A 26,043-nucleotide genomic window follows, 5' to 3' on the forward strand; every position below is an offset into this window, starting at 1 on the left:
GTTGTTCATGAGCAAGTAAGCTCTTGGCACCCTTGACTTTACTCCCCTGTCTCAGTAAGAGGCATTTGTGCTGACAAACACAACGGGTTTTTGGCCCCATCATGTGACTGCTGTCCTAGTCAAGAAATTTTAAGAGAAAAGCCTGAAGGATCAAACCTAATTTATTTATTTAAATAAAAAATTTGCTCAGCAACAACTTAAAACATCAATTGAAAAGACTCTACCTTCAGAGCTTCTGACATTTGATATTGAGGTTCATCAATCAGGATGCAGATTTTATAGCCCTTACTCTTTCCCATAAGCCACTGCTGCGTTAAAGGGAAAAAAACCCCAATAACCCAGACCACGTTACACTCTCAGGAATTCTTAAGGTAACAGAGATTACACTGACCTGCAGAAGTTTTCACTTTTCTACACAAATACCTTTCTGGAGCATGCCTCTATGCAGAAATCCTCTTGTGTAAGCAGGGAGCACGCCAGGACTCATTGCATCTTAAGCAAGTGAACAAATCTTTAGCCTTATGACAATTAGGCAGTTGACTCTCCACCTGAACATTTCATCTCTGATCTGGAGAAGCAGCAAGCTTAAATACAGCTGTCAGGAAAAAAAAAAAAAATAAATATATATATATATATATAAAATAAATAAATAAAAGGACAGAAATGGTGACTGGCCAATGTTGACAGAGGAGCCAGAAACATGGGTGATCAACAGCTTATAGGGAAAGTATATTTTAATTCTCCTTACATTTTTTCAGATACTTTCAGCCAAGCTATACTTCAATTTAACAAGATTTATCCCCCACTGCTCTGTGCATTACAGTGAGGAGAACTTTCAGTGATCACACAGATAACACAGGAAACTTCTCACCACTGTGTACATCCTCATGGTGCTTAGGGAGATGGTCACTACTTCTGTGTCTCCCTGGTATTTGCTGTTTCCCCAGACACTCACCAGGAACTCCCACTCTTTCAGCAGCAGCTGGGTGGGATAAGGAACTTTTTATTCTACTCTGTGCACCCTTTGCCAGTTAATGAGAAATTTTGGATGGAAAACCCAGGGACATTTTTCTTCCAGTGCTGCTGTTCCCATACTGCATGCACATGGACCTGCCTTCCTCTCCCTTTTGAGTCTGCACTACTGTTACAATATCTTCCTTCAGTGTCAGTCAGCCCATAAGCTCGGGAGGAAACTGCACCCATTCCACCTCTGGATCTTGTTTGCATATAGGTCTGCTAATCATATGAATATCCTTAGTCTTTCAACAGGTTATTTAATGGTATCCTTAATCCCATTTTAAATCTACAGAGCTGAGACACAGAGCAATCTCTTGGACAGGAGGCCAGGCACCAAACCCAGATTTCTTGTTAAACTCTTCAATGTTAATTCATTTTCTGATACTTCAGTTTTATCTTTTTGCTCTAAAGTATTTACATCACAGGCACAAAAAAGGTACCAGAGCCCAAAACAAGTCAATGAAAGCGATTAAATGAAAGTATTTAAATAGAAAATAGCATTTCTTCTTCCATATGACTGTCTTTCTGTACAGCAGGCAAGACGAGGTTCTTCCTGTGCCAGCAGATAGCTGGAACTCCGCAAAGAGTTAAAGTGCTAATATCGATCACACAAGATGGAACATGTAACTGAGGCAATTGGTCAGGCTAATGCAGTGATGGCAGCACATGGGATATTATGGATGGCTGAAGTAGCTGAGGATATCTATCTTTCTGTCTATCTACCTGTTTTCTAAGATGTCTATCATCATTGAATTTAGCTACTAAGGAACAGCGGCAGTGCTTGATCATCAATAGATAAATACTGTTTATGCCATTAATTGGAGACTGGGTCAGATTTTCTTTGTTTGTAACTTTGCTGCTCTTTTTTTTCCTGTAAAGCTGTGAGGGTAGCATTTTCTCACAGTCTCTGTGTGTTGTTTTGGGACTTGTATCAGTGGCAACAGCATAACTCTGTGTGTCTGCCAGAGCTTATCCAATTGAGCTCCTTTCCAGGAGAACAAAACGGCCAACTGATGAGAGTTGCTATAAAATTTCAAACCCAGCACTTTTTCATAATATCTGGAATATAATTTGGAAGCAGCAGCAGTGTGACCAGTTTGCACACCTGCTCTGTCACCTGCAGTCAGAAGTGGCTGAAGAGCAGAGGGAATATCCCAAGCAATCCCTGCTGTAAAACCACAACTTCCATGGCTGAATTTTCTCTATAGTTAGTATTCAGCACAGTAACTCCAACAGTGCAGAGCTGTGTGTTTGCTGGTATTTTTCTTGTTCAAAGGTTTTGAGAACACTTTACTGAAGCATATAATGCTGCCTTGAAATTGGCCCCTAAACCACATTTTGAGAAGAAACACAGGCACTTGGCTGGGTGCTTTTGCCCTGTGCCATGGCTTGCTTCATCAGAAAAGCACCCAATTTCCCCCTTCCAAATCTTCTTTCAGTTCAATTCTCATCAGCCTGTCTCTGATCAAGAGATTCCTCTCTAATAAAAATTTCTTTCTTTTTTTCTTTTTTTAATTTTTACTATACTAGTTATGAACTCTGGTATACCCGTTTTCCCCTTTTACTCTAAGATTTAGGCTCTTATGTGGTTTTAAACTCTTGGGATAATTCATTTTGCATTACAGTCTTACATTAATGACAGTCTTCCAGGGGTAATGTTGGGAGCAATCATGGTGCCCTCCTGTTTTTATCTGAAGCATTCCATAAGGAGAGTTAGATAGTCTAAATAAGGCAATGGAGTTTTTGCCTTGACATTTGGGAGGTTAAATTTTGTCTGTCACTGTCAACCTCTCAGAAGAGGAGATGGCATTTGGAGTAATCCAAAACTCCTGCAGAGTTACATTACTGTGGCAGCCAGACTGGAGTAAATCTAGGCTGAAGATCTATTGGTTCAATTACTGCTTGGGGTCAGGACATGCCATAAATTATTAGATATGCAAATGGAAAACTCTGACTGTTGACGAAAGAAAGATGGATGGATTTCTTAAATACTCATAATCAATGCTAAGATTAGCTATAGACTGATGTACAGTTATTTACTTGTAAAGGGTTTCTGTTCTTATATTTTACCTGTGTGCAGGTAATCTTTTGTTTGACACGTGTGTCATTTAAAAAATAAACTTAAGAAGTCATTTGGAGGTCTGTTTTGAACTGCTTCTGCAATGCCTCTTTATTAGCAGAAATAAATTCAGAAAGAAGTTCAGAAGATTCTAATTCTCATTCTGCTCTCACTTACCACAGTGTAAATCTGCAGCACTGCTCTATATTCAGTGAAGACACACTGATAACGTGCCTGGGAGGCAGTTCCTTTGCTCTATGGAGGGTGTGCAAAAATGCCACAAAACGAACTCAGGTCTGGGAATTTGCTGCAGTGTGCATGACTGCTGGTACATGACAACATGACCATATCACAAGAGGAACTCTGTGGTGCTTCAAGAGATTTTTGTGGATTAAAAAAAAAAAAAAAAAAGTTGGACGGACCAACCAGGTCTAGTGGAAGGTGTCCCTGCTCATGGTATGGGGGTTGGAAAGAGATGACCTTTAAGGTTCCTTCCAACCCAAACCATTCTATGATTCTATAGTACTTCATCACACCTGTTTTTGCTGCTCCTTAAATACATTACTCAGTTTTCTTTCTCAGTGTGATTAAAGTTGGAAGAATGTGACCTCTACTTTTGTCATGTAGAAATGCTACATCTATAAAAAATGGTTGAATTTCTCTTGTGGATTATCTCTTTTGGGGGAGAAGTTTTTACTACATATAAGACAAAATGATTATGAGTGTGAGAACAACGTGAGCTATTCAACGCCACCTGCTGCTGCAAGGGGAAATATATTCCCAGATGCACCTTGACTGAGCAGAAACAGATGTGGAACTAGAGGAAAACTTGTTCTGTGTGATAGAGAGTTTGTTTTGCAGAAATACAACACAACACATGAGAGAATACACTTTCCCAAAACCAGTGCTAACTTTTGCCAAGCCATCTGTGAAAGCCAAGAGAGTTCTAAAGGCTACAGAGCATTCCTCCCCTGGACAGTAGCTTCTAAACAGTTTTCACTTTTTTCACTCTAGACAGAACTTTTTCTGTAACTACTACAGGCTTTCTCAAGGCTCTGTTCACTGCCTAAACATAGATCTCTTGGCAACTGCTCTTGCTGTTATTATTTTAAGCAGAGTTTACATGGTGGGTGACGATAACTAGACAGCAAATTGACAGTTACTTAGGTATTCTCCAAGTAGAGACCAGATACTAGTTTCTATCATGCATAAGACAAAAAAATACTAAGCATAACATTGTAGCTAGTTATAATATATACCACCTTGAGACAAAAATATTGTTTTTATATGCAGGCACAGAGCCACCAGAGGCAAGGGAATAAAATCTATCTTCTCGAACTTGCAGATAAGACATCGCAGCTCACCACTTGGTACCCTTTAAGTTCATGAAAGCTACTGATGTATGGGTAAGAGTGGTGTGTGTAGCGTTTGAACTGTGCTTATACCAATGTAATTTGCTTTAAAACTTACGAGTAGCTTTAGAAATGTAGCAGTATACCAGTATATTCTTTAATTTTCTTTATTTCTATAACCCCATCTCCTTCTTGTGCTAGTCATTTAATGGATACGATTTAGTTAACTCATATAACTGCTATTTTGCAACATAATAGTTCAGTGCAGGAAAATAAAAGCATATTTTTCAGTAGTTATAATAAACTGTGGCAAAAAAAGTTCTCCACTAAACCTTCCAACATGCATAAAAATGTGGTTTACTGATCAGCTGGTAAATATTTTAAATTTTTATCATTATTTGATTTCTATGAAATTATAAAATGGGCCCATTCTCCCAACTTTCATCTCATTCTTGTATAGAGATTTTTTTAGATTGTGCTCAGTAAAGGGAATTTTTTACAGCTAACTCAAAGTACATTTTATTATCTGTCCCCTCCCCTCAGTTTGCTTGTAGCCAATGACAAAGTAATTATTATATATTGAATGCACTGTGTCTTCTTTAATTGCTTGTTTCTTTACTGCCTTCCCAGAAGTTTGTAGCTAAAGCAATTTTTATAGCTTTAAAGAACTGAAGGGAATTCATATTTCTAGAACTTCATCCAGAAGTAACTATATTTTCAGAAGTTGAATTTTCATTAACATTTACAGAAGACCTCTGCCTTCACTGATTTATTGTTGCATTAGGTAAAACTACATCCAGTGTATAAAATACTGTGTTACTCCACTTGTAGTCTGATCTAACATGTTATCAGTGATTGCAAGTACATTTTATAACCCCAGCTGCTGAACTGAAAAAAAAGGTGATACAAGCATCAATCTCCAGGATAAAATCAGAGCACTTTCTACCACAGTTTGACCTTAGTGATGCCTTTGGATAGTCTTACTTGTCTAAGTCCTTGCAACAATTACCAAGGGACGGTTAGAAAATGCAGCTTTAATGGTGCAGACTGGAATTACTAACAGTATCAAAGACTTAAACACTAACCCCCGAGATTTCCAAGCACAGGGAGAATTTGAGGAAACTGATGCCACTTCAGGAACGAAATGGAACAGGTCTGTAGACACCAGCCAGAGATTTTATTTGTGCTCTTTATTGTCTGCCTCCCCGAACTCTGTAGTGTCATTAGCAAATACAAAAAGCTATAAATAAAAAAAACAGCTTCAGATAACTGGACCTCAAGATACAGTTGACTCCAGCTATAGCTGCCAAATCTTACTTATAGTATGACAAGACACAGTTAGTTACTGGTCACAAAAATTTTAATTTCTCTCATAATACAAGTTATAGTCTAAGAATGAAAAAATCTTATTTTTGGACCGAAACGGTTTCTCCTAATGGAACTCAATTTGAAATTTCATCTCATATTTGTAGACTACAGAATAGGCTGGAAGGATAAATGTGCTTATCATGGTCCTAAATATAATAATATTAAGATTCAATAATAAAACCAATCCATTTTGTGGCAAGACAAAATACTGAACGTAAAAAGGAATTAGAGAAGATGATAGTAAAGCACTATTTTGAGCAATGACAGTTGTATCTGCTTCTAATTAGCATTAAGTAATTTTAATTACTACAACAGATTTTTCAACTGTTCAGTGCTGATGACCCAGAAAGTGAATTAAAAAATACACCTTATGAACAAACGTCAACTGTTGCCCTCAAGGAAAGTATCACCAATATTTTCAACTATTCTAAATTACATACGATAATTACTAAGATAAACGTTATGTGTAGGATGGAGTTAATTACATTACATACAATCAGACACTGGTCACTCCACAAGTTGTCATTGATTTTACCCTAATTCGCATTTAACATTGAAGGTACAGCTTTTCAGGAAATGAAAAATTGCATGACCTGAGCTGTTAAAAAGATGGTATTTAACTTCAAAACTATGAATCAAGCTCTTAAATTACATACAATTTCAGGAAATAACACAGGATTCTGATGCAACCTGTGATTGCTGCAGCAAAAATAGTAAACTCATGGGGAAATATCATAATTTAGCGCAACAGTATTCATCTGGCAGGTCTTATAGAGATATATCTTGCGGAGATAAAAGAAAACAGTAGGGTAATTTGCATCGATACGCCAATTTCAATGTATATATAGCTTCTACTTGGTTAAAAAATTCATACAACTGTATCTTCATATAGAAAATTAGAAGACTGTTTTGAATGAATATCCCACTCCTACTGCTGATCAGACAGTTTCTTCAGTAAAATGGGAAGGGCTGCAGTCATCTCTAGCTTCCGTCCATCATCACAACTTTTTCTTTTTTTTTTAGGGGGGAATGTCTTGTGAGTTTGAGTCCTTAATATATGTTTATAATCCCTATGTATATGAACATATCTAAAATTCCAGCATGTAGGTCAGTACTGAGCTCTCTAAATCCTTAACAAACATCTTTTTGTATCCCTTCATGTCAGATTTAATTGTCCATGGTGAAAGGAAACCCTAATCAGAATTCAAGAGCAGTACTCAAAGACATGTATCTTTCCAGCCCACACTATCCTACGACCCTGTGAAAGCATATAAGGAAAAAAACAAGTTTTCATGTTATTTGAAGCACCAGAACAAATTAAATAATTTGAAATTCTCATTCTTAACTATTGTATGGCTTTTATACAACAGCTATATAACAATGAAGTGCAATGAGCTACACTGAGGGAAAAGTTCGTTTCACAAACACCTCATTCCTTTCAGAATCTGGCCCTGGGGGATGATATTTGAAAGGTAGTATTAAATCATACACTGCTTTTACAAAATTATTTTAATATGTACTAAGACCTGTTTTCTATTCTCTGTTCCATGATTTCCCAACATATTACTGATATCTGTTCATACTACTTAGCTGCCCACCACAGTCATCTAGGCACATTTGTGGGGGCTAAGAGAGAAATAAATTAAGCACATAGACTTGCTGTGCACTGACTTGTACTTCTTCTAAGTATAAACCAAACAAGTGTAAACTCTAGTTTTAGTAGTTTACTGCTACACTAATACCAATCCCAGGTAGATACCTTACTGAAAAAGACCTAAAGGAAAGATCATGACAAAGAACTGAAAAGCTACCTGCAGTAACCAAGCTTACTGTGATGTGAGTTACCCTCTGGCTAACTTATACACCATGGGAGTCACAGCCTTTAATTCTTCAAAAGCTGATGTCTTCCCTGGGACGACTTCTTTCTGGGAACCACTCGTAGTTATATGGAAAGTAACAATTAGATCCAAGTTGTGTATAGGAACCTCTATGTCTTCCACTGGATAAAAGAAGGAAAGCTGGGGCCCATTTAAGAGAAGCTTTCCAATTTTTTTCAAAGATGCTCTAAGGTCACCCAGAGGAAACAGTTCTGTGAGTGCTTCTCAAGGTCCGTGTTTGATCTACATAACAGATCATTTGCTACTGAGATCTCTCCAATGTTGTTCTTGTGTGGCTCTATCTAAACAATTATACTGCAATTCAGACTGAATATTATTTGTTGGAAGCCTTTATCTGTAACATAAAAAGTGTTAAAATAAACCTTATTTTCATAGGTGATGTTTTCATCTAAAAATAGAGATATTTAAGAGCACTTCTGTATTTCTACAAAAAATGCACTGGCAACTTTTAATAAAAGGCTTTATAAAAATATAAGTGTGCTCTACAAAAGTTACAGTGACAACAGATTTTGTTTACAGGAGTCTTGCAGCCACGCAGGCTTTCAGCAGTGCATTTGTAGCAGTGGTGGCCACACAGCCATGCAGGTCTGCACAGCAGCTCTGAGACAAACAGGAAAGCAAGGTCCTTGGGTGGCGAAGCTGCCAATTTCAATGAGGTTGACAACCTAACAAAAAGTGACAACAGTGTTGTTCAGTGGGTAGGAAGGGCAGCAGCAAACAAAGGGAAGGGGAAAAGTGATCTTGCAAGAGTACTATTTTGAAGGAATCCAGAGGAGCACACTGTTAAATGTCTTAGGGTTGGTCTGTTTGCTTTTTAATTTTAGGAGTGCTAAACTCAGGTGTGACTGCCAAGATAACAGCAAGTTGATGTAAAAAATAAAAGAGGAATTTTGGCTTGGAATGGATAATGACAGAACAGCAGGGGGACAGGAAGAGTATCTGGTAGAAAATGCATGAGGAAGGATCTAAAATAGCAGCATTTTCTCCCAGGTTTGGGTACATCTGTAAAGTATCAAAACATCTTTAAAAAGTACTGTTTAGTCAAGTGCTTGGGAGCAACAGGGATGGTCAGGAACTTCAGCAGTACAAGTGAGTACTTATCTTAATGAAGTCTTGTACAGTTTTTGCAACAGCCTTTTAAAGAAATCATAGCACACAGCTCTTACCCGGTTTGGTACAGCTGCTGCTGATGTAGGAAACCTGCCTATGAGTTTCTGCAGGCCTAGGAATGAAATGATCTGCTGCAGTAAATTCACAAGCTTAGCATTTGTTGCTACTGTGACCAAAGGTTAATGTGTTTCATTGGTTGACTAAATCAAGATCACTAGTTGCCTACTACATATTTTTGTGGTCTTACTCATACATTTGATTTCAGCAGATTTTGAGTAATCTAATTATCTGAATGTTAAATGAATGCCATGTATGTAAGAGATTAGGTTTTGTTACTGCAGAACAGAGCAATTTCACAAATAATTTTATTTTGTAGCTCATTGGGTCACTCAGGGTACATCCAGGCAGCACAGGCAGTTTCTGGATGCAAACATGCTGAATGCCATCCTCCCAGTGAAAACAGAGAAGGAAGGAATATATCTGTCTTGAACAAATACATGGTACAGATGACTGTGTGCAGCAGATCTGAGAATGCTTGGCGCTGTGTAATAGCCATCCCTCATGCAGATGAACACAAGGTAAGAAAGCTAAAGATTTTCAGGGAAAAGACTGAAGGGGTTGGGATTTCTACTTTGTTTGAATCCATTTCTAAAAGCTACAGAAATTGAATACAATTTTTTAAAGGATTTTTTAAATCCAGATGCTCAATAATATCTCACAAAACTTTGCTTTACTTTAAATACTCCAGGAGATTTGAATGAGGGCTTCTTTCACACTTTTGTCCAAAAATGAGAGTAAAAACCTGAAATTCTTCAAATGGATGTGCTATTGTGTGCCTGGGCTCCTACTCAGAGTGACTAATTGGATAATTTAGCCATAAAACTGACCTAAACAATGTTACTGTGTTGAAAGTTCACCTTTCTGTCAAGCTGGCAGTGAGTTAATTCAAACAATTTGAACCTGTGCTTCCAAAGTTTTGCCTGAGCAGTCAGGGAAAGCAGCCCCTGGGACAGGGAGTGAAGGCATTAGCCAGAGGTGGTCTGTTTGAGAGCACAGGTCTGTGAGCTTCCCACTCAGCTATAAACTATCTAAGTGCCAAAATAAAAAGCTCTAAACTTTTGTCCTGAAAATATGGTGGGGCCATGTAATTTCCAGAAGAACAGGAGTCACTGAGGACGAGGAGGCACAGTGCAAGAGGCAGAAAGCAAGCCGGAAAGGTAGAGGGAGCAGGCTATTTCTCTTTGTTATCGAGTGAAATGACTCCACAAATATGACAATAAATCACTGCAGGAATCAATCTGAGTAGAGGCAACTGCTCCATGCTGATAATGCATCAATCAATATTTAATGTTTACACTTTAATTAATCTGCACGTAGGAAGCATTCTTTCAGTGACAAAAAAGTGATGAGAAATAAAACACCTTTTATATCAAACAGCGACGAATGGCTGCCTATCTGTGAGGCTTTGATTTGGCCCTCAATTGATCATTGCAGCCTTTTTCGATTGCACCAGCATGCAATGTCACATTTGGGTATAAAACAAACACAGTCTCTGCAAAGAAAGGAGGGGGAGCTTCTGAATCTGGTTTTGAGTGATTACAACTTAATCAGAACAAAGAAAGACTGATAGCAAAGTACGAGTTCTTTGAAAAGATGGGGCAGAAGCAAATAAAAGATTTTCAACATCTGCATCAATGACACCTACCTGAACAGTGTTTTACTGTGTATTACAATTATTGATACTGAGGCTTTGTATAGAAAAACAATTCAAATGTTCACTGGCAATACTGCTTTCCCTTATCAGAGCGACCACTGCAGACTGAGTATCAGTTTATTCTGTTGCTATTTGGTATGGCAGGGAAGTGCCAAGTGCTGTAGGGAAATGGGAGAAGTCACAATTCCTGCCTCAGAATGTTTTTCCTCAGTGCTGTTTAACCCCTGTAAACTCTAGCTTCTTCTTTTTAAAGGGCCTGATTCATTGTTCATTGATGTCAACTGAGTGACTTCTATAGACTTCAGTGGTCATTGCATTAGTTCATAGATGGATGGTATTGAAAGGCATAGTGATGAAAAACAAATGAAAAGATAGTGATACTGAATCAGTAATGTTTGGTTATTCCTTTAAAAAATGAAAACCACAGCAGTATATTTTCCATACATAACTAAAGCTTTCCCTTCCTTATTTCTAAAATAACTGCTTGAAATGTACAGACTTTTCACACAATATATGCATTTGGAGTTTTAAGAATGCAGAGCACTTAGCTTTCTTGTGCTTAGCTCCATTTAAATGATTAGAGATCTGAACCCAGATACAAAATTGCCATAAACTTACAGAGAAATTTTACTATAATTTCTATGTCATATTTAGGTTACTTTGCAAAGCCTGTCATGAAGTTAGGATCATGCAAAAGACCTATGCAAATGTCAAAACATTTTAAGCTTTTAAGTAGACCTGCTACTAATTAAAATTTAATTACTATTTATTTATTTATTTATTTTTCCCACTGAAGAACTTTTGAGGTTTTTTTATTAATCAACAAATGGGAGGATTTTGCTTACGATCTAGTGACAACACGTTGCCAAAATGCCTGCCCAGATTGGGAACTGCCTAGGTTAGGGTACTCTGCCTGCTGGCTTAGGCAATACTTGAACAAAACCAGAAATAGTATTATGGTATAAAGTCATATACCAGAAGGAATTTGAAAATATTAATCCTCAATCCTACAAACAAGTTTTTGTTTCACTGAGACTAGATGATCTTTTTCTGTGATTAACAGATTTTTTCTGGCTATTCCAAAAGTTTAAGGCACTCAGAAACCCACTCCTAGATTTATTTCTAGATACTAAGGGCAGCAAAGTATTTAAAGCATTAATGACATCAGAAAACTTCCATTTATTGGTCAAAAAGTTTTGAAATATAGAGCATACAGAAATTGGAGGAAGTGCCACAGAGGAAATGAAAGATGAATGTGACACTTAAAGTAATAGAACTTTATACTGCTGATGTTTACTTGTCATTCCCACTTACATTTTTTTTCTGCAGAACTTTGTACATAGATAAACAAAACACCAAAGATTCCATTAGCTCCATAAAAACAGAGCCTTCTCACTCAAACCCCTATACAGCTTTTCAGCAGACTTTGCTAACACACACAAACATATCCACACAGAGTAGGCAGTTTCTCTTTTCCATAAAGACTTCTTCCCCCTTCTGTGCAAATCAGATGAACAAGCTAAAAAAAAGGGCAAAGTCAAAAGAGAGGAATGCTCTATTGTAATGCATGATCAACTACAAATATTTATAGAAAAGATTAAAACTCTGCTGTGTGCACATCAGCATTGCCCCAGGACAGCTTTAACATGCGTAGTTAATGTTTATGGAACAAAACCAACTTACTGAATGCGAAATCTTCATTTTCCTCATATGCACCCTAAGTAAAAGTACATTCACAAAAATAAAAACCACAAAAAAAAAAACCCAAACAAAAAACCCAAAAAAACAACACATCCAAAAATCCCACACACACACAAAAAAACAAACCTGGAAAAAACCTAACAACAAAAAAACCCAACAACAAAAAAACCCAACAACAAAAAAACCCAACCAAAAAACTTGCTTGATAAAAACCTTAGGGGACAATGCAAAGCACTTGATGTTGTCACTGGTAGGCAGAAAAAGTCACAGTTGCATTTTCTGATTATTGTATTCTCCAGTTGTATATGGCTTGCTGCACACAATTGGAATAGCAGCCTAAGCTGGAAAGCAGAATCCGAGCCCCTGTGAACTTCAGTTTGTTTTGGTTTGCAGCAACAATCCTGACATGCAGGGATAGAGGTTCTGTACTGTGGTTTTAAAGCCCTGGTAGCCGACCTTCTGAGAGCACAAGTCCATAAGGTTCTTTGCTACATAGGTGAAACATTTCAGCTAGCACAGGATGATGCTTCCCAGCCCTGCACCCTCCTAATCAGGGTTACAGTGAGTTTCCTTGGTCTAACCACTGTCTCAAACTGTCAAGCCCAAGCACTAGGGCACTCTCCCAGCATCATTTCTGGCTACAATTGATGGCATTAGCTGAAGCACTTCCACCTTAGTCATGTAAGGAGCACCCAGTGAGATCTAAGAGTACCAGTCCCTATTTGGTACTAGGGCTTAGGCTACTTTTCCACCTCAGCCTGGTCACAGCTGTCTGCTGCATAAAGAGACTGAAATGTACTAAAAAACCCTATAAGACTAATAATGAATTAACCTGACAAATGAAATGTAAGTCCTATTGATCAAGAGTAGAACATTCTGGTTATAAAGGAAGCATGTATTATTCTGACAGTATTTTCACAAGATAAACTGAAGTTACAAAGAAGGCAACCAATTTGATTCAAATAACTGTCTCTCCTCAGAAATGTTCATGATTATAGTCATGAAGCACAGGTTGGTGAGGTAGTGTTACTACCCCCGTTTTTACAGATTTGCATAACTGCATAATATCAAGGAAATGGGACAGTATCACCCTCACAGTTTTTCTGACTACTGATCCTATGGAAAATGCTAAGGAAAAGAAAGACTCCTGCACCACTGAATAATGACACTGCTAAATGCTAGCATGGAAAGGTGTGCAATGAGAGGAATCTCCTCTTTCTTCCATGACTAGCATTGAAAAGCTCAGGGCTTATTGTATAGCAAATGAGAATAAACACACTTGCAGCTGGCCTTCCACCACCTGTAAAAGGTGAAAGTTGGCCAAAATCTTACAAAACTCTCCAGTTGTGATGAATGGATGGAAAGGAGTGTGTGGCTCAGGTTCAAGTCCTAGACTAGTTATAGCATTATAACACTGGTGCCAATAGACCCACTTAAGAGTGGAGGGCTCAGAGCAAGAGGCAGTCTCTGGTATTCTGTGATGGTAAAAAAATATATTAGGGCAGGTATCAATTTGCCTTGGTCAGTTACGGTTTTAGTTATGTTGTATTTTGGTGCCCAGGGGCCGATTTTATAATTCTAATAATAAAATGTATTATGAAGTATAAGCCAAGCACATGCAGATTCTAATTCTATTTCCTCTTGAAGGAAAGAGCTAAGCTGTTAAGCTCCAGGTTCTTTCAACATTTCCTATTTGCGACAAAAACAAAAATCTGAAATCAGCAATGTACCACTGTAAGGCTTTTACAAAGTTCAGGTAGAACAAGTTAAATGTTTATTTGAAAATCCCCAGACAATGTTGCTTATACCTCAGTATCACAGCTGTCACAATGTCTGGTTTTGCAGGTAAACTGAAGATAAAGAGAAACAAATCAATCCAGTTGAGACATCCTCTCCACCTCAGAAAAAAAATACCACCCCTATGCTTGTGGAGTAGTACTTCTACTTATATTCTTACAGAGAGAACGTACAGGTCAGCTGAGGGATCTCCCCAGTACCTAAGGATGTAGGTACTAAACCTAAGCTAAACTACTAAGTCCTAAACCAGCAGAAAGACTTTTATTCTGATTTGGTTGTAGAAGTTAACTGTACAGTCCAGCTGTTAATGATATACTATATGTGCCCTCATTTGTACATAAGAATTTGGGGAGAATGTTCCATTATTTCCTTCTCTCTCAACTGGAGGACATGGCATGCTGTGCCAGGCCTGAGCAGGCGGCTGGTCCCAGCTCTCTAGGTCCCCTTGCCAAATGCACTTACTAGGACACATTTAGTATGACAGAAAAACAATTTGTATGTGTGTGGGACTGAGTTAATGTTAACAGAAAATGAAGTTTAATGATTTAGACTGTCAGTAACTTATTTTTAAAATACTATATCAAAGAGCAAGACTAGCAACTGTAGCATTAATGGTTACAATGCATACTATTTATGCTATGAAAATAATTTTTAACAACAACAAAAAATCACTGCAGTCATCTTCACTCTAGTTTCCACTGACTTAAGCTGATATTAACAACAAGGTAATATTGTTAATACTTTTTAAGTTGAATAAATAATGAAGAAGAGCTAAGAAAAATACAGCTACCAAACATAATAATGGTCCTTAATCTTATGAAATTGTTCTTTACTCACGTGAGCAGTCAGTCTCACTAATTTCAGTGGCCCAAACTCCACAGTCCTTAATCACATACTGTTACCTTCAGTAGGAGTTGTTCTCAATTTAGGATCAAAGACCATAGTTCGCTGGGGCCACTCTTTCAAGGGAGGATTGGGCCCAGACTTTTAATAAGGGGTTTGGTGGCTTACAAAGAGGTGATTAAGATCTTCCTTTGAAAAACACAAAATGTAGAGTTCTTCTTTTGGATTATAACAGCACAGATAGCTGTAGCAGTGGATTTCAGAGTATTAACTGCTAATCCACAAGTGAACTGAAAGGTTTTTGTTTGTTTGTTTTGCTATTACAGTATTTAGTTAAACTTGTCAACCTTTGGTTCTCAGTAAGTCATATTTAAGTTTCTTACCAAAATATTTTATACAAGGAACGCAAAGGTTCTGAAAGTTCTTGTTCTCTTTCATATATTCCTCCTCATTACCCTGAACATGTCTGTGAATATGTCAGAGTTGAAAGATTTCCTGGCTATATGCAAAACCTAGAGTAGTGTTTTGTTGTTTGTTTTGTTGGGGTTTTTTTGGTTGGTTTGGTTTTATTTAACGAAAAACTTGCACTTATTCCTGAGAACTCAAACCATGAAGTTTTGGAAACTAACCCACAATATAAAAGTTTCTATTTTCCTGAAGTGACATTCAAGGATTGCTGTTTGTCAGTAACAAACAGAAAGTACTTAGTATAATTATTATAGCACCTCAGTAAAAATCAGATTCTAGCCGTAGGTGATTGCAGCTATAAAGTTTCCAGAATAGGAACAATGAGCCCTATGAAACTAATGAAAAAAATCGCCAACTTCCTCACTCCAAAGTCTGATTTTTACAAGGACTCCATTTCTTCCTGGTTGCCAAAAATGAACAGTTGATTTGAATCTAGTTTAAGTCTTCAGGAAAACAATTTTAACATAGAATTGAATAATGTTGCACCAATGACAGGATAATTAAGTGGTTTCAAAACTGAGCAATATTTAGGTGCATTTACTGTAGCATGCCCCAATAAAGAAAATAAAGAAATCATATTCTAATGATAGCATAGCTAAAAAAGATAAATATCCAGACATACCCCTTGCTGTATCACTGTACTGTAATCAAATGAATCAGAAATCTAATGACTACTTTGACACAAACAGGTATTTAATATACTGAAAATGTACCAGATTTTCCCCCTCCAGCATTAGTAAAATCCCCAAGAAAATTAAAATCCAGCTCATAGCTAAATTCCATTGAAACTGGGATTTAATTTAAAAAAAAAAAAAAAAAAGTTTAGTTACTGGAAGAATTCTTTCTGCTGTTACATTTTTATAAGGTTAAAGCTAAAAATAAGATCAAAATCTTTTTGGAGGTTACATTAAAAATAGACCAGGTGTGTTCAGAAAGCCATCACCCATATGCCTGTTAAACAGATGCTGACCAATAAATTAATTAAAGCTACTCTCCTTTCAAATCAGAAAAGAGGAAAGAGCTGTTAGGGACATTTATGGGGTGACGTTCTCTTGACTGACAACTTTTTCATGCTTGGCCTGTATTGTACAAAGTCACTGATACTTCTCAAACATTTTCCAAAAGGAAAACGAAATCACTGCCTGTGTAAAGCAGAGAGTTCAGTAACCTGCTTCCAAGTAGCTGGATTGATGCTAGAGAGAGCTGGAATGATTGTTTATCAGTCATGAAAAGTAAATAAGGAAACAAGGTTTCAAAACTGACCTGATGAAAATCCTTGCTAGTAATTCCTACTGTCACTCTCAGAATATCAGAATTTGCATGTGAAATATCTCACTCTCCTTAGTATGCCATAAATCACTGTGACAATTAGCATCTGAGCTCATCGAGTGCAAACGTACCTTGTGCTGACCTTAAATCCTACTATACTTATAGGGCATAGAAAAATAAATAGAACGGAATTGGGGAAACATTAAATGGTTCTGAAAGGGCTGTGTGACTCCTTGAAACATAAGCTTCTCTAGCACTTTAAGGACAAACAACATTCATGTCTACATTTCTTCTTCCAATTATACAAATTTAATATTTTTTTTTTGGTAACCACACAATTGCTGGAAAAAGGAATTAGTCAGCATAAGGGGTTATTAAACATGGCATTCACCCACTGCTCTTACATAGAAAAGGCAGTCCTGAAAAAAACAAAGCTGATTAATATGAAAGGCAGCTAACCTAAAAACTAAAACTTGAACTGAATGGTGTGTGCTAATCTTTCTCAAATACACTTATGAAAGCTAAATTTGCTGGTATTTGTCACTGCTATGCAGGCTAAGTGTTCATGTGAATATTATCTCCTCAGTTTTGAGCAAACCAGCCAAAAACAAGGAATTTTTCCCCGCTGGTAATTTTCTGAATCTCCTGTTGATCTACTGCTGCTTGAATAGCAAACACTTCACGATCTGGGGTCATTTGTGATAAACTCTGTTGAAAAGCTGCCATTCATTACTAGTAATTTCCTTAATCCTCTAGTTGCTCGTAAGGAAGAGATTGAAATTCTGTGTTATATATTTGCTCTATTGGGTCTACAATCAAAATAACTCAACATGTTAGCCACATTAATAAAATACTTGCCAGATCAAAATATTAACAGCCTGTCTTAGACTTGCTATTGTTTATTGATGTTTGTTTGCCAGCCTATCTGGAGACATAAGGAAAATCTTAATAGCTCTGGCCACTCATTAGCAAAGTACCATGGACTACTAATCCCATAAAGATATTAAACTATTTTTCCTTACAACAGCAGCAAATGGAGGGAATTCTAATTACTTATTAAGATGTGGTACATTCTTTGCATATTGAGTTTCTTCTTATACTTTGAACTCTTATACCTCATCATTCTATTTCTGAGGCTAAGATCAAAGTAGATTGGCCTTAGAGAGTTACAGATGAGTGGCCGCCTTTCAGAGAATACTAATGTCCTCTTGAAGAGCAAAGCTGGGAAGGAGGTGTAATCCCCTGAAGAGAGAGCCCTGGGAGCCTGGTCATACTGAACAATTGTGGCATGCTCCCTGGATCAGCTGTTCAAGAGCGCAGCCTCTCTGAGGTGGAGCTGCTTCTCTCATTTTGACAATGCAGCCCAAATCTCAAAGCAATAGTGAGACTGAGTCTTTTTTGGAACTAGAGGATGTGGATTCTGGCAGACTGGCACAGAGCAATGTGTTTTAGAGCAATAAAATATGTGACCAGTTTTGTACTTTGCATTACAAAATTGCCTGGTCTTTCTGATTCAGACTTGTGTCTTCTCCAGTCTTAGTTTTTGCCTCTCACTACCTCACCTACTCAAGGTTCGGTGTTATTGAGGAGATTGTTGGCAGTGTCCCCCCTTTGCTCTTCCATTTCCAGTGGTGATCCTGCCATACAGGGTTTCTTTCTTGCCTTCAGCTTGCAAGCTTTTAAAGGGGACTTACTTTAGACCCCTGTTAAAGAGTAAACATGCTAAGTACTAAGACATTCAGTGGGTATCATTATATGAAAAGAAGAAATGTTACATTCATTACAGACGAAAATCTAGTAGTAAAAAGTATTACCTGCATTTATAGCCCTTGTAACCTAATTTTTGTGACAAAGCAAAGAAGTAAAAACATTCCTTTCTGCCTTTCAGTGACCCCTATAAGAAACCCCCCATGGAGTCATTTAGGATAGTAATTTGAGTGAAAATATATGCACAGCCCTTACTTTGCTTGCTCTTCTTAAATTAATACCCTTTACTAATGATAAATCTGAAAGTTTCTAAAGACATTTGCAAAACTGCCCTCAAATTAGTAAGCAATTAAAAGAAATAAAAACTTAAAAGAGATTTTCTACAACGTAAAAGAGTGACAAAATATGGAGCTGTGTTTTTCAAACGTTAAAACTGTACATAAAATACCTCTTCAATATATGCTGCCAGTAAAAACCAAGGCGAAGCAGGTCATTAAAATGTCAGGCTTAGGGCAGAGTGGAAAAAATGCTGTGTTTAAAAGTAAACATGTAGGCCTTTTATAATTATTCCCCCTTAAAGCTGACTGTTAAACAAAACAAAACAAACTCACCGCAACAAAAACCATCAAAAAACCCTCAACCAAAACTGAGCCTCAAAGAAACAGCTCTGCATCACCAGAATGAAGAGTCAAACTCTAGTTCTAATCTTGCTACCCTAAGGAGACTTTTGGGATCTTTAGGCAGTTTCTACATGTCAGCTTTGTGTATGAAATATCATTTTATTTTATCTGTATCTTTTTCTAAAGGAAAAACACTGTGATGCTTTCATGCCTTTAATATCAATGTCATGATTATGCTAAGGTTGAGTAAGAATACCAGGAGCATCAGAAGTCTTGGGAACCCCATGTGCAGCAGTGGAACCCTTGGGAGACACCGAGGTGCCACTGCAGCCTTGCGCTGGCAGGGCTTGCACCAACCGACAGAAAGACTTGCACTTTCACTGTTGTGGTGATGTTAAATGTCCTAATGCAGGATTTTAGCACTGCTCTAAGAGCTCAGTCTAGAAAACTGTGCTCAATCCCTTCTCCTCACATGAACTAAAACTGCCTGTTAAAAGCAGCAGAAGATTAAGTTAGCATAAAGGAGATGCTGTGCTAGTTATGGGAGAGCTGGAAGCCATACTAGTGCTACTTAGTTGAATTCAAGTGTTTTGCACACCAATGCAGATGAATCAAGTCAGTAAAAAGAAAACTGAAGTCTGCACCTTTAGATATGAAGTATTTTGCAGTGCTGAAAATAAAAAAAGGTTGTATCCTGCTGTCACTTTTCCTATTCCCAAGCTTTTTGAGAGAGTAACAAAGACTGATATACTTCTGACTCATCAATCACATTCCAGTTTTGTTTCTCTCCTACTGGAAAAAGTGCATCAAGACCCTGAAGGAAAATATTTTCCATCTCATTAACTCTGTGTATTTTAAGCGAAGTGTCTGCATACGAATATCTGCACTGTGTCTTTTACTGGGCTGAATTCCTAAACTGTGTCTAAAAGGTGGCAATGCTCTAGTAATAACTCTGTCCAGCATGCACAATTCCACATTAATCGGGCTAGTGTATATCTGAACTACACTACTGATGCACACAAAGTTATTCCAGACTAACCTTGGTTTAACCAGAAAAAAAGTAGATGGCTCATAAAACTCAGATAAATTTAATTATTGGAAAATAAAAGTTGTACCCTCAGGCAGTTTCTGGGACTTCCACTAAAGTCCATGCAGGAATATAGGTATCTGATTTTGTCTTCCAACATCTCTGTTCCATAAAACTAACAAATACCACTGATGAAAGTACAGGTTGTCACAATAACAATCAGCAATTACAATAAACATTCTTCTAACTTCCATCTGATAAGAGCAGAATTCAAAGTGCAGAGACAATAGAGAAACACAATATAGCACTAAGAGACTCAACTTTTATTTAACTAGTTATTTTCTTTAAACTAGCTTCTAAAATGCAAATATTTTCAAGTTGGGAAAAATGCCTGTAATAATGGTTTGAAATGTATTATACTCAAAATACACAGACCATGGGAGAATTTAATCTTCATCCTTATGCTTTCTTTTTCTAGTTTCTCATGTTTTATGTAGGATCCCCAACTATGTCAGGAGGAGACAGAGGAGTGGACCAAGCTTTAGACTGCTACAATTGACTCAGCAGAAACAGATCTTTAGACAGCTGTGGTTTCACAACCGTTAATAACAGATCTGTTATGATCAATACTTCCTCAGTATGTATGATCAGAATTACTTAGTCATAGGCTTACAAAGACAACTCTATGAAAACAGCCAAAGCATAACACATATTTATTTTTTGCTAGCTCTACAGTTTTCATTCTATGATAAAAATGATGACTGATACTTAAACAGGATTAAATGTTGGAAAGATGATTTCTACTTAGGCATAAAGCACACAAGTCAAAAGTAAAACTTTTTTTAAAATAAATTTGGAACCAACAGACTGGCTTTAGTCTACTTCAATATTTTGCATAATACATTGCACCATTTTGATTCAGTAATAAGCACATAAAGCCAGGCTTAAAGTATCATGGAACCCATGGCTTGTAACCTACAGCTTTATTGAAGGCAGCACACCATGAACCCGGAGTGCCAGTACTTAATTAAAATGGTAGGTTTGAACTCTCTTTCTTTTCCTACTATCTACAACTGTTTAGGATTATAATCCCAGTTTAATAATATTTAATAGTCTTATGACACCTCTGAAAGTTCTTATTTCCTTAAAGATAAGCAAAGGTTTTTTTTTACCTGTATTCTTTGTGCAGAATCATCTATCAACAGGAGAGATTCCAGAGCCGGGAAACAGGTTTTGTTTTCAGTTCTTCAAGCTAGATAAAAAGAATGGAGTAACTTTCTCAGGGAATACTAGCTTTCTTGCAGTTAATTGTGAGAATGTCAAAAGTTGGTTCTTTGCTGATTTATTATATAGCTGCTGTTACCCTCTTCCTGGCCACAGGCTAAAACCAGCTGCCAACTCTCCATTACCGAACTACCAAAAAAAATGCAGTTTGAAAGGACACATTTAGTATTTCACAGATTTTAGAATCTTCAAAAAGACCTATCACAGATTTTCTGAAATTCTGTGCCATATTCCAATGAAATTATTTAGAACTATGCTTTTGATGAGTATTTGGCTTTGACTGCTCAGGAGTTTAAGGAAATTTGGTTTCCTGCTCTATTTCCAAAGCACAGACTCAACTGATGCACAAATGGAGGCAACCTGCTCAGAGTACTCAGGTCTTCACATACCTATTTTCTAGATATTTGGAAAACTAACTAAATAAATAAATAAATATGCCTGCCAGAGCACCACCTATATACGTATTTTGATATTTAAGGGCACATGATAAACATAACATTAAATACCACTCATCCTCCACCATTGCAGCCTTTCTTCAGGGTTCCAAGTTCCTGTAACTTAGTACAAGGAGCGCATAGCCTGAGAACGAACTATAATAAGTTATGGACATTGAGCTAGTCTATTTTTCTTGTAATTTCAGAGAGATTTTTAAAGAGCTAATCAGCAAGGTCTTTAGGAGTCTTCTCCTGGAACTCCCTCTCCCTGGAAGTTCATTTTCACATTCTTGGTTCTGGTCAGCTCCAAAGATGATGGGCCTGTTTTGTTTTTTTTTTAATTGATGGCTTGCCTTGTACTCAATTGGTACTGCCACTGGAGGAAAGAAACAAACCTTCCTTGCCAGCAGGTATGTGTTGCCCCTTGTGCTGCAGAAGGGCAGCATTCCTATGGCAATGTAGTGAATTCAAAGAGCAGGCTAACCCCATATATATATATATAAAAAAACCAAACACCAACAAAATAACATCAAAACATAACAAATAAAATAGAAAATACCCCACAAAACACCAGAGTAAAAAAAATATAACTAAGTATCAGCTGTTTGAACAGTGACCAGCCAGCCAGAAGACCCTCTGGTCAGGGAATGCTGCAGCATGAGAAGACAAAATCAGACACCTGTGCTTACTAACCTTTTAACCTGGCACAGCAATTGTAAGTAATACAGAGCCATAAGTAATCTGCCTGATTTTCCCCAGTTACAGAAAGGGATAGATTAGGAATAATTCAAATGAGTTGTTCAGCCAGCAGAACTGGGGGAGTTGCAAGCTTCTACCAATGGATGGTGATAAAACATTTCCAGTCAGAACAGCTGCTTAGCGATGTAACATTTGGCATTAAGAAAAGATGACTTGAGCAAACCCAGGCTGTCTGCAGTATGTTAGAAAATGTGCACTCATGCTAGAGGACACGTGGCACTGTATCTCTGCGATCAGTGGCATGAGCTGTTTATGGAAACATCTTTAACTGGCACAGCTATACCTGGAAAAGTGGGCAATCCACCCCTTTACTTCCTCTTCCATATTAACTCAGTCATTATGTTCCTCTATAGTCAATGGATCTTACAAAGCAGCCCTGCATCCTACAAGCCACGCAACAACTTTAAACTCTGTGCTGAAGTATAGATCTATAGATGCCTTCCACTTGGTTCTTGCCCTCAGACTGGTAGAAATTTTTCTAAGAAACAGAAGGAACTGATTTACCTTCATTTATGTTTTCATTATAGAGCTGAAGTTTGCAAGCAGTGTTTTGAGGCAATGGTTAGAAATCTAGCAGCACTCCTGTATGAGCTGTCAGCACAATCTGCACCACCAGTGACTTTTTCTTAACTGATTCTGTTAAAAAACGACCCAGCTGAAAAAAAAAAAAGAAGTAAATGGTTAGATTAGTTTGAGTCCAGTTCACTGTGCCTGTGCAAATGCTTCTGTTGGAACCAGGGAGGAGAAGCAGCAGGGGCCAAAGCTGCTGCAGAACTAACTGCAAGTGTAGCCACATTCCTTGATATTTGAGTAGACAGCCAGACTGACTTAAACTGAAATGTTTTTTAGGTGGATTCTAATCTTATTTATAATACTCATTTTTTTCACATTCCAAATAGAACCCATACACAGAAATGGTGTTTTTCTGGTGGATCTGTTTGCACAATACTTTATGTTGGCAGCTCATTTATGTCTTAGTCATGTTTTCGCTTTTTCTTTAGCAGATGTTTACAATTACTCCTTAAAATGTTTCCATTTTCTGTGATCATTGAATGTGAATGAGGTGACATTTTTAAAAATAATTGTAGCTTTTTCTGGCCAGAAACCATGTTGTTAGATTCAAATAGTCTTTGTCTTTTAAACTGTGGTAAAGGTCTTATATCTTTGTAACAGCAGCATCTGCAGTAGTTTGCCTTTCTTTTTCTTTTTTTTTTTTTTTCTTTTTTTTTTTTTTTGCCAAAATCAAAGTGGTTTTTGTCATTATCTGACTGTATCTTGTATCTGGTCATCAGATGTGTATATGTCTTTTTCTTTAACCTTAAAGACGCGAGGCCGATTCTCCTGATTTTCTGCTTGAGGATTTCTTGGAGGACTGCAGAACAAATGGTATTACAGCACCCCAAGCCTCTGAAATGCAAAGGAACGTTTCTTTGCTTTTCTTTCAATCAGATTTTTCATTTGTTTTTATTGACCTCAATTTAGATCAAAGTTCTCACAAATAACTGCCATGTTGCCAACACCTGCAATTACGTTGTAGTGTTTGTAACGCTTCAAATATTCTTAAAAAACCCATTTCTGGGAGTCATGCAAATTTTTGAAAAAGCTCAACCATTTCTTCTTTTTTCTTCTTACATTTTCAAAAACACATTTCCAGAAATATAAAAATATGCCATACATTTACTATAAAGGCCCCCAAAAGAGTGCCATATATATATTCTAAAAGATCACTCTTTTTAATGAAGTCTCGTGACTTTTGGAGTGCTGACTCATGATTTTTGCACGCTTGACATCAGCAATACCACAACTGAGAGAAAATCTTTGTGAAAGATTCCTTTCTAGTCCTCTTGAGACAAAGGGATCCTCCAGGAAAAAAAACACAGAGGAACAACTGTTTCTTATTCATGATAGCTCTCTGTTAAAACCACGCACAAAAACCAGCTTTAAAGCAAACAATCTAAAATATCTGCCAAACCATTCCCGCTTGCTTTCTTCACCATAAAGACTCAAAAAAAGCTACAAACACTTTTTTTCTTCCTTTGGTAGGGTGGCATTAAATCATAGAATGTATGAAAATGAAACTTCTACTATAATTTAGTATTTTTCAATAAACAGCTTATTTTAATATGCCAGATTCCTTCCTCTTTCTTGTCAAGCAAGAAGTCTGGCATTAGGAACAGACAATGACTTTTTAATTAATGATCATATGTTATTTTTAATTATAATGTGTGGGTTTTTTAGCTTCCATAAAATAAATGTAACAATTTTATGGTTACATTCCTTATGTTTAATTAAAAAATGTTTTCCTCTACTAGGAATAAAGTACTCTGGGAGACACATGGAAATTTCACTGAAAAAAAATTTGGAGATTTTTTGCTATAAAATGACAATTTTGGCCCATAAGTTAATGCACTTTCATTGCAGTTACACTAGCTGATCTGTGACCTGAAGCTTTTACTTGTGAAAAACAACTGTAAATATTCCCTGTTCTTAGTAATACAGAAGGCAATCAGTAGCTATCATTAACATTAGTAGTCATAGAGGGGATATAATAATGCAGTAAAATTTTGATTCTGGAAGTAGCTAGTTTAGCAGTCAAAACTAGACTCCTTTATCAAGCAAAACTTCCGATGAATTACAAATAATTTTTCTACGTTAAGATGTGAGGATAAATTGCTTGTGGGTGGAATAAAAATGGTCGGTATGTGCCTGCATTAGAATAAGTATTTTTGGCATAAACTCTTTCACAGGCAAATCAGGTCAAAGGATGATTTACAAAACTGTCATTGTCATATGGCATTAATTTGATAGCTTCTTTCAATTGACATCTGTGAGAAACAGTTGGACATGCTGTTTTCTTGCATTAACCAGACTTTTTAATTAATTATGTAAACAAACAAAATTAGGCTGAAAAGTAAAAACTCAAGTAAAGGTACACATTAGCCAGTTAAATCCACACTGTAACTGAACCTATATCTGTACTGAGCTCTGAATTACCTTTGAATAGCAAACACCATCAGAATCATCCATAGAGTGCTGCTGAGAACATAATAGAAAACCTTCTCCTGCACCACAGATCACTCCTTTTTTTCCACCCATTTGTTCCACATACAGATATGAACACAAATATTCTTACTGCTTAAAAATACTAGTATTTCTAATAGCATTACTACTACAAAAGTACCATTATTCCCTCACCATTAGTGTTTCAGAACAATATTGAAATCAGAGACAATTTAAGTATCTTGTTCACAAAGTTGGAACTACTGAATAGCAGGCTATGGATTATTTTATTTGATCTATGCTGCACCAGTCCTTTGGGCAGTCACAAAACTAATGCTGTGTCTCTCTAAACATCATTAAGCACAACATTAATTTAAGAACACCAGAGCATCATTCATAACTGCTCCTTAATAATATTATCCCATATTTGCAGTAACTCTTTGTAGCCCTGATGTACCCAGAATTTTTTCTGTTGAATTCAGTATTTTCAGGATGATACCATATTTTCACGCTATCTCTGTAGAAATACATCTAAATAGAAAATATTTCCACCTTTTTTATGCTCTCACTTGGCAAGATGACATTAGGACACAAGCTTTAAATACATCAACACTAA

General features: G+C 37.0%; 1 long non-coding RNA gene across 1 annotated transcript; it reads right to left on the reverse strand.

Moving 5' to 3' along the window:
• Nucleotides 1-191: 191 nt before the first annotated feature.
• LOC127389207 (uncharacterized) lies at nucleotides 192-23,067 on the reverse strand. The gene is made up of 3 exons (XR_007890573.1): nucleotides 22,932-23,067; nucleotides 21,123-21,202; nucleotides 192-595 (listed from the first exon to the last, which is right to left on the reverse strand). It is a non-coding gene; the product is annotated as an uncharacterized LOC127389207 (long non-coding RNA).
• Nucleotides 23,068-26,043: the final 2,976 nt, after the last annotated feature.

This window comes from Apus apus, chromosome 11 (assembly GCF_020740795.1).
Source record: "Apus apus isolate bApuApu2 chromosome 11, bApuApu2.pri.cur, whole genome shotgun sequence".
Taxonomy (NCBI): domain Eukaryota; kingdom Metazoa; phylum Chordata; class Aves; order Apodiformes; family Apodidae; genus Apus; species Apus apus.